Source organism: Sinocyclocheilus anshuiensis, unplaced genomic scaffold (assembly GCF_001515605.1).
Source record: "Sinocyclocheilus anshuiensis isolate Anshui unplaced genomic scaffold, SAMN03320099.WGS_v1.1 scaffold1170, whole genome shotgun sequence".
In the NCBI taxonomy this organism is placed as follows: Eukaryota; Metazoa; Chordata; class Actinopteri; order Cypriniformes; family Cyprinidae; genus Sinocyclocheilus; species Sinocyclocheilus anshuiensis.
The window spans coordinates 1,472,667-1,479,377 of record NW_015538055.1 but is presented as its reverse complement, the minus strand read 5'-3'; the positions used below and the strand labels follow the sequence as shown (position 1 = coordinate 1,479,377).

Below are 6,711 nucleotides of genomic sequence, written 5' to 3'. Positions count from 1 at the left end.
AAAATATCCATATTCAAAACGTAATAATCACTTTAATCTAGCTTGCGCCAACAGTTGTACACGGAAGCAGCTCCGGCCGGATGACGTATGGGATCTATGAGAATCTCATAGGGAACAGCAGGCTGCTTCCAGGAAGATGGTGTGTTGATGCTCCAACTTTCTTCTTGTCCAAATGTACCTGTAGTTTAATTTAGTTTAGTTTAGACTGTCATTCATTCGATTCTCGAACGAATCACTCTGATGAATTGGTTCTTTTTTTTTTTGTGAATCAACACATACAACACATATGTCCTATGAAGCTACAAGATATACATTTAGATATTATCGTTTCAAGCAGTGTTCGGTAGGACTACTAAAGGTGCGGTGACATTAGCGAACTTTCACGGGTGAAGAATGTCCATTGTCTATTGTCGACAGTGTAACGATGGTCCAACTTAAACTGGTTGCAAAATCTGTGAGGGAAAATCTTTCGCACTCCTATTCAAATGACTGGATTTCGCCATCAAAAAGTGGTAAATGTGGCTGTGCATGTCAAATTATTCAATTATTGTTCAGCATTAGCAGTCCCACAGAACAATACTTGAAATAGAACCAATTCATTAGCATTATTCGTTCAAGAGTCGACCTAGATAGCACACGCATGTCTGCAAGATGTCTGTTAAAGATCGCTTCATCTGGAAAGCATCTGGTGTGTACAAACATCTGATAGACATCTTTAAGATGTCCGTTTTACATACATTCTAAATCATAAACAACTTAAAGACATTTTCTAAATGTCTATTTGACATCTAATAGGAAACATTCCTATAGACGTTTTGCAGATGAGCAAACACTCTAAAAAATACGTCTTGCAGATGTAAATGCAGACGTTTCTGTGTGCTATTAGGGGAACTACGCTACTTTTTTGGTTCTGGTTCTTTTTTGATTCACTAAAAAGAACCAGCTCAAAAGAGTCATTCTGATGCTGCTGATATGCCCACGCCAGAAGTTCACCTCTAGAAATGAATAATATTCATTGTATCAATAAAAGATATTCAAGGCTCAACATAAACATTAAAAAACAAAACATACTTTGAGTCACGTAAATAAAATGAAGACTGGCCTTACTTTCAGGAGGGTTTTGCTCAGGTGTCAGGGTGTATTTCTTGACATTGTAAACATAGATGAAGCCAGCTTTAATTAGAACCTTTGCCTCATTCTGTTGACATTGAATTTATAATCAAACTTGAGGAAAGATCAAATATATGATACTTACAGCCTGAAAAGATGTGACGAACTTCCCGCCATCCAGAAATGAACATAACCTTTGATAGAGAATAAATATGTTGAGTGAAATCAGAAGCTCTGCATATTATGAACTGATTTTCTTCTTTCTGTGATTTTATTCATCACAAAGACCAGTTTACCTTGAGACCCTGAGGATACAAGCCAAGCAGAAGAGGACATTTCAGGTACAAACGCCCATGTCTTTAGGAAGATGAGGCTCAGCACACTTTTGTTTTGAACTATCATATACAGTTAAAAAACAAACAACACATTAGGTCCTCTTGCATAGTGCAACACCTCAAAACACATTCACAAGCACAAATTAACAGAATGAAAGCCTTCTCGCTCTTAAAAGGCATAATTCACCCAAATATGAAAATTTACATAAAATTTTAATTAAAAAAATAAAACATCAGGCCTTCCAATATGTGGATGAGTTTGTTTCTTCATCAGAACAGATTTGGAGTAATTTAGGATTACATCACTTGCTCACCAATGGATCCTCTGCAGTGAATGGGTGCCGTCAGACTCAGAATCTCTGAGAGTATCAAACAGATCAGACAGACCACTCCAGTCCGTAAATTTAAATATTGTGAAGTGAACAGTTGCTTGTTTGTAAGAAAGGCATTTTAACTTTAAACCATTGTTTTTGGCTCAAATATGAGTCCATAAATCATAATAATACTTCTTCCTGTAAAAAAGTCCATCCCTTGTTGTCATCTCACATCAAAATCCACCAACATATATGTTTAGAACTGTTTTCACTTGTAAAAGGTGTTTGATCTGTGCATATTTCTCTCCTGATTCAGACAAAATGACCTTTTCACTGGAGAAAGCAATATTATGGCTAAATGACTCATATTTTAGCTGAAATCAATGGTTTGAAGTTAAAAATATCTTGATGAATTTGTTACAAACACAAAGCTTTTCACTTCACATGATGTTAACTGAAGTTGTATTGATTACTTGTAGATTATTGTGATGCTTTTATCAGCTGTTTGGACTCTAATTCTGACAGCACCCGTTCACTGCAGAAGACCCATTGTGCAAGTAATGCTAATTTTCTCCTGATCTGTTCCAATGAAGAACCAAAATCATCTACATCTTGAATGGCGAGTAAATTTCCATTTTTGGGTGAAGTATTCCTTTAAATGGTTAGTTCACCTAAAAACCGTAAGTCCACATGTCCATATGACGTATGCACTATATTCCAAGTTTTCATACAATAGATTTGACTGAGAATCAGCAAAACTGTAATCATTATTCATTGAAAATTTACAGAAATATTGGTGTACCATGAGTACTGCTGCTCTGTTGAGACCGAGGGGTCTGGAAGCGACACTGTACAATGAGCTCCCCATCGTAGCTGCCAGTGGCCACGAGATGGGGTGTGCAGTGCGCAATGCACAGGATATCTTCTTTGTGCCCATTCCTCTGTGTGTCAAACATTCCACACATTACCCAATGTCCACCTGCATATTTGTAGAGGAATCAAACTACATGCGTGCTGTATGTTCTGGAAGATGCTAATACCACATCGTGCTGCCAGGAAGGTTTTGGTCTCTGATTAAACTGAGTTTCCTCTTTGGAGTCCTGTCAAAAGCACCAAAAAATAAACATAATGTGTGTTAGTTTTAAAAGTAATCAATTGTGCACTATTCTGTTCATGGCCTCTTGAATTCAATGAAACAACTGGCATTAAATTTGGTGCATATTGTAGCTTAATCTGGCCAAGAATGGTCATTTCAGATATGTAGGGGCCATCTAACCAACATGCTAAAGAACTAATCACACATTGCTTGACTTTATTGATCTCATTTTTTATTTTCAGAAGTTTGCATTTACATAAATATATACAAACACTGCCTGGTACCCATCTGAAGGTTGTAAACAAACTTTTGTCCTTTTACTAGTAGAATAAGTCTTAAATGTGACATTTTATATAGCTACAGTGAAGAGAGTGAGATCTGTTTTATATTTTATATTAAATGTTCCTCTACCACTGAAAAAATGAATAAATCCAGGTACACTTTATACAGAATTGACAAGAGATGAGAGGGGAAATTCTGAATAAAAATGAGATATGTATTCTCCAGTGGTGTCATAATTTTAGGGTATCTTTTTCCACAAAGCTCAGATTCTCTTTTCTAAAGTGAACAAAAGCTCTTGTAAAAAATGGAATAATGGACTGTCAGAAGGGAATGGAGGAATAAACCACACCAAACAGCACTTTTGAGGAGGGAGGAAAACTGAAGTAAATTAAATATGGAAATGGAGTGAACAGCAATAAAAGCGAGAGTACCAGGGGGAAGAAACAGGTCATGGCAGTCAACCATTTTATTAGAGCCATCTGGGGAATTACGCTGATATAAAATAAGGTTGTGAGAGAAGCAGGCTGGTCACTTTATACTCACCAAGTAAATGTCAATCTTGCGGCCCCAACCGACAGAAATCACAAATCTGCCAAAACAAATAAAAGAGGGACTCAGACAAAAAATGAGGGGGGGATAATATCCATGAAGATTATGGCACTCACAGTCAGCAGAGACACACATTCCTGTGCAGTGTCAGATAGGCGCATGTCACAAATCTCAGCACATCTTCCATCTGGGGAAAACATAATGCAAGGCGCTTTGCTTCACAACTGCTTTATAGGGAATGTGAGATAACATCTTCAGTACTCTGAATAATCAGTCATACTCAAGTGCAAAGAAAATCAATCAAATGCACATTAAGAACTATGAGGCATTATTGACCTCTGCTGACGATCTTCACACACTGGCCATTGTTGAAGTTCCACATCTTAATGCAGCCGTCTCTTCCTCCAGTCACTAGCCTGCATGGTGAAAATAAAAATGGAATGTAAAATAATACAGCAAAAATTTTAATAATTAATATTTTCCAATGTCATATCAATTATTTAGCTCTAACAACCTCCTTCCGCTAGTGTCAAGTGCCATGCAGGTAATTGCAGACTCACCATGAGCACATCCATACTCAAACACTTGAGCTCCAGTTTCCACGTCCCAGACTTTAACAACCTGAATTCAAGTAAATATGTTAAAGCACTACTTTTAGACAAAGGGACTGTTGCTTTCCAAGTCTATGGAGGACCAAACCTGCAGAAATTAAAATAAATAAATGTAATAGTAGTAAAATCAATTAAGGAATAAATGACTTAAAACAAATACAATGCCTGTTTAATTACATTTTGTTTCTATCTGTACCCATACATTTTGATTTGTTCCTCACAAAAAGCTATCATATGGCTATATAAGAATAGGAATATATCCTAGAAATCATATTAAACTACTTGCATAGTTTGTTATGTATGGTTTAGGGTCAGTAAGATTTTATTAAAGGGGTCATATGATGCGATTTCAATTTTTCCTTTCTCTTTGGAGTGTTACAAGCTCTTGGCGCATAAAGAAGATCTGTAAAGTTGCAAAGACTAAAGTCTCAAATCCAAAGAGATATTCTTTATAAAAGCTAAGAGTCAGCCACACCTACCTAAAACGGCTCGTTCTAACACGCCCCAACATTTTGTAAAAATCGACGCGTTTCAGAAAGGCGGGGCATAGAGGAGAAACAATAATGTACAGTATGTGGAAAATAATGTTTTTTTAACCTTAAACTGCATAAACACATTTCATTACACCAAATACACAAAATAATGTTCTTTTTAGCAGCATCATATGACCTCTTTAAGAAATTAAAATGTTCATTCAGCAAGGACACACCGATCAAAACTGACAGTAAAAGCTTTTACATAATTACAAAAGATTTGTATTTCAAATAAATGCTGTTAATTTGAACTTTCTATTCATCAAAGAATACTGAAAAAAAGATGTATCACAGTTTCCACAAAAATATTAAGCAGCAACTGTTTTCAATATTGACGATAAATGTTTCTTGAGCACCAAATCAACAAATTAAAATGATTTCTGAAGGATCACGTGACACTGAAAACTGGAGTAATGACTGCTGAAAATTCGGCTTTGCCATTGCAGAAATAAATTACCTTTTAAAATATATTCAAATTGAAAACAGTTACTTTAAACTGTAATATTTCACAAATATTCTTATTTTTACTGTATTTTTGATCAAATAAATGCAGCCTTTGTAGTCAGGAGAGACTTTTTTCAAAATCATTACACCCCAAACTTTTCAGCTGTAGTGTATCTTTATCAAATGTTGTCTATATCATAGCTTCATGATAAACTGTTTATAAGAAACAATGATATCTAAAGCTACTTTTTACTAATCGTTACTAATTTACTAATCACCTTGAAACAAATGAGTATGAAATACTTTCTCAATGTGTTTCACACATATACTTCTCAAAACCACTCACCGAGCCCTCAGAGCAGCTCACCACCTGCCTAAACTCCTCACTGTATCCGCAGCACAACACTGGCTCTTTATGGGACACAATCTGACTGCCTTTAGGCTGTGGTCTACAACAGATGGAATATGGAAGGAGAAAGGATGCAAAATGCATGACAACTGATGATGAATGACGTGATGATAATTCTAACTATACAGATATCCTAACACCTTACAGCCAAAGGATACTTAAAACAGAATTTGAAATATTCGTTAGATAGCATACTTTGTCTGAAGGGATAGTAAGGCGAGGGAATCTGAGGCAATGTAAAGCCCCTTCACAGCTGAAGAGTAAAGGCACGCAGACAATTCTCCCTGGATCTGACTTGCTTTTGAATGTGCAGTAAACAGACATGTCTGATCCTTAATATGCCATATCTAAAAGAAAAATAATAATAATAATATCATCATTCAAAAATAAAATATTTTCATGACAGAAATTCTGTCATCATTTACTCACTCTCATGTTGTTCCAAGCCCGAATGACCCTCTTTCTAATGTCAAACATAAAAGGAGAATATCCTGCCCAACGTTTTCAAAATGATAAAAGTAAATAAGGTCTGGGGCTGTCAAGCTGTGAAAACGATTCAAATGCATCATAGAAGCACCATAAAAGTGGTCAATTTGAGTTACACGTCATATTGCAAGTCTTCTGAATAGCTTTGCATGATGAAAAGACCAGATCAGTCTGATTCATGAACTAATAAACATCAGTCATAAAAGAACTGTTGTTTAGTAAACTGGGTCAACTGATTCATAGAAAAAAAAAAAAACTTCATGAATATTGGCTTCTATGGTTCCATGAAGAACATTTAACATCCATTGAACCTTTCTTTTGCACCAAAGGTTCTTTACAGTGGAAAAGGTTATTTAGATTATTAAAATGTTCTTCACACTTAAAAAAATGGTTTGTTCAAGTATGTTTCACTGAATGGCTCTTTGAGGAACCACAAATGGTTACTATACGGCATCGCAGCAAAAAACTCCTTTTTGGAACCATGATTTTTTTGGTACATCTTCTTACTCAGTATGTTTTATAATTACACTGTAACAAGGAAA

The 6,711-nt window shown here is 35.7% G+C and overlaps 1 pseudogene; it reads right to left on the bottom strand.

Annotated features, from left to right (window-relative positions):
* Positions 1–891: 891 nt before the first annotated feature.
* LOC107683404 (WD repeat-containing protein 49-like) overlaps positions 892–6,711 on the bottom strand; it is a 14,422-nt pseudogene continuing 8,602 nt past the window's right edge.